A 3,499-nucleotide genomic window follows, 5' to 3' on the forward strand; every position below is an offset into this window, starting at 1 on the left:
AAATGCTGCAGCAGTTTGTTTATAAGGAAACTGGTGTTTCAAACACCGGCTTCCTTACAATATTGACACCGGTAATGTCAGCTAACTACATCAGTTGGAAAATATATTAACTCAACATGTTTTCTAAAATTATCTTTAAAAGTAACATTTTTTTTGAAGGAATTATCCCTCTTTTTCCTCCATTTTTAAAACATAATATATTTGTTTATTATAAAAACTAGGCTTAATGCATACTTGTTAAGCCTAAAATATACCTAAAATATCATTAGTAATTACATCAATATTGCTACGAATTTATGCTATTTATACCTATTTAGAATACTTTTACTCCCGAATATGTTTCTTTCATGCAAGGTACATAAATATTTGGTAAAATCCAAATAGGAGTAAAAAGAGCTCAAAAATAAAAGAAAAACCCTACAAAAGGAGTCGAAGACGACGAAAATTAATAACGCCAAGTCGAGGACACGAACGAAAGCCGGAGAGGTGAAAAACGTTCCGTGCCGCGACCGCGACCCCCACATTCTCGGTCGCGACACGCCTTCCTCATCCCTCTTTTCCTTCGTTTGAAGACCAATTGATGCTCCCCCATTCTCGGTAGAGAATTTAATATTCTCGGTACGAGCAGGAGATTTTAGAAGCCTAGTTACACACTTTCGTTTTCAACGAAACGCGATCATTCGGGTGGATAAAGATGTCCTTTCGCAGCAGACACGATTCTTCGCAACGGACACGATCCTTCACAACGGACACGACACTTCAATCAAGACTCTTCAACATCTATAAATAAAGAGTTGATGGATAGTGTGATATGAATAGAAGAAAGAGATTAGTATAGAATTTATGCAGAAATTCCGAGTCAAGTGATTCAGAAGTTAGATTTCGATTCTGTAAAAAGCAATATGATGTACACACATTGTTTACTAAATAATAACAAACTCAGTAGCGTTTAGACATTGTTCCAGTTTATTTTACATTTTGGTAGTAGACCGACCCAGTCTCTATTACGAAGATTCAACGAGAAGATTGAGTAGAGGATCCGCCCCTGAGCCTGACAAACTCTAACGAAACCCAAGGAAAGGATTGACAACCCGTTCACTTGCACGCCGTCGAATGTTTCCATGCTCCATGTTCTCTGTAAACTTGTATCAATTTATATTTCATCTAATAAAGTCCGTTCTATTCGATAGATTTTTATGCAGCACTTATGGTAACCAATCCACTAAAGTGACTGCTGGTGTTTTCATTAAAACGTAGTTTAATTCAAAATCTTTACAAGGAAACTTTGTTGAACACTTAGGCAAATTATTATCTCGGTAGAGTTTTAATTTGGTTAAGGGCAATTATCCCGGATAAGGGTTTTGTCGCGTTCAAAGCCTATTAATTAGAGGTTCCGTCATTTATTTCATCTTTATAATTCGTACAAAGTTTAAAGTTGTTTTCTTTGCTTAATGCAAACAAATATACTTGTTTACTTTTCTAAAGTACTAAAACGTTCCTGTTTTGCAAATTCATTCTTAAATCAGATATTTTCTAACATCTTCATACTCTAATCTAATTCTTATTCTAGCAATTTCAAAACCAAAACCGATTAAACGGTTTTTCCATATTATAAACCTAAAAGTAAATTTAACCGATTCAGAATAAGTTTTTGTTGAAAAACGTTCCTTGTGGGATCGATATCTTTTATTACTACAAGCGTATACCGTGCACTTGCGGAAATCGCTCAACAAGTTTTTGGCGCCGTTGCCGGGGAACGCCAAAATTTTTGACAAAATTTTAAATTTTTCGTGTTTTATTACGAATCTAGGTTTATTCATACTTATTTAAACTTTTATATTTTATTTATTTTCAATTACTAACATATTTATTTTTCAAATTTTGTTTTGTAGGTAGTTTCTGTTCGTGCGAAATTTCAAGTTCATGCGCAGTTCTCGAAGTTCAGGCACGTCACCAGATCCTATTGACCCAGAAATTGAAAGAACTCTTAAAAAGAACAAGAAAGAAAAGAAAAAGAAAAACAAAACCCCAATAAAAACTAAAATTACCGAGCCAGAAGTTATGGCCACACTTATGGATTACGCTAGGCCAGGAGTGGCCGGTGTAACAAACAGTATAGTTAGACCCCAAATTAATGCACATCATTTTGAAATTAAGCATGCGTTGCTTAATATGTTGCAAAATAATGTAACGTTTTACGGGTTACCTAACGAAAATCCTAATACCCATTTGACAAATTTCTTAGAAATTTGTGACACTTTTAAAATTACTGATGTAACTGCAGAAGCAATCAAACTTCGCCTTTTTCCTTTTACTTTGAAGGATCGAGCCAAAGAATGGTTAACTTCTATGCCAGCCGCATCAATTGAGACTTGGGAGCAATTAGCCCAAGCATTTTTATCAAAGTTTTTTCCTTTAGCAAAAACCGCAAGAGTCATTAAAGAGTTAACATCTTTTTCTCAAAATGATAATGAAACTCTTTATGAGGCTTGGGAATGTTTTAAAGAACTTCAACGTTTATGCCCACACCACCAATTGCCCGCCGGACTTTTAATGCAAACATTTTACAATGGACTAAATCATACAACTAGAGGTTCATTGGACGCTATGTCTGGAGGGTTATTCATGAAGAAAACATCTGCCCAAGCAAGAGAACTTTTGGAGGAAATGGCAATCAACAGTTGTATGTGGCCCGCGGAACGTGGACACGTACCATCAGCGAAACCATCATCCTCAACAACATCATCAGTTAAAGGTATAGTGAATCTTGATCCAGTAGCGATGTTGCAAGCCCAATTTTCTGCCTTATCGCACAAAATTGATAGGTTTATGGCACCGTGTGATTCCAATGGTAACTCAATCCAAACAGATGTGGATTACGAAGGTATGAGTGAAATTGAACAAGTAAATTTTGTCCAAGGGCAAAACCAAAATAATAACCCTTACTCCAATACATATAATCCTGGGTGGAGAAATCATCCTAACTTTAACTGGAGAGACAATAGTAATGTTAATGCTAATCAAAATCGTACTACTAATTATAAAAATCAATCAAGAGATTCGATTAGCACTTTATCTTCTAAAATCGATAAATTTATTGATGCTATGAGCGGAAAAATAAGTAATCACGACGATGGTTTTAAACGGATCGAGAATAAATTCGATCAGCTTATTAAAAACCAATCATCTAGCATCTATAATTTGGAGATTCAAATTGGACAACTCGCTAAATCAATTCCATCCCGCAAAGAGGGAAGTCTTCCAAGCCATACGGAAGAAAATCCGAAAGAGCATGTTAAGGCTATCACTCTTCGTTCAGGGAAAAACTACTTAGGCCCGGAAATGTCCGGAAATTCGACCTTACCTGGAACTGATTTACCGACGCCCAAAGAAGATACATTAAAACAAAAAGATGCACCAATTGACTCTAGTACAAAAACTTTTGTACCCAAACCACCTTTTCCACACAAAGTCCGCAATAGGGACTATGACAAACAAC

General features: G+C 35.8%; 1 non-coding gene across 1 annotated transcript; it reads right to left on the reverse strand.

Moving 5' to 3' along the window:
* Positions 1-2,430: 2,430 nt before the first annotated feature.
* LOC136210100 (small nucleolar RNA R71) lies at positions 2,431-2,537 on the reverse strand. The gene has a single exon (XR_010677807.1). It is a non-coding gene; the product is annotated as a small nucleolar RNA R71 (small nucleolar RNA).
* Positions 2,538-3,499: the final 962 nt, after the last annotated feature.

This window comes from Euphorbia lathyris, chromosome 10 (assembly GCF_963576675.1).
Source record: "Euphorbia lathyris chromosome 10, ddEupLath1.1, whole genome shotgun sequence".
Classification (NCBI taxonomy): domain Eukaryota; kingdom Viridiplantae; phylum Streptophyta; class Magnoliopsida; order Malpighiales; family Euphorbiaceae; genus Euphorbia; species Euphorbia lathyris.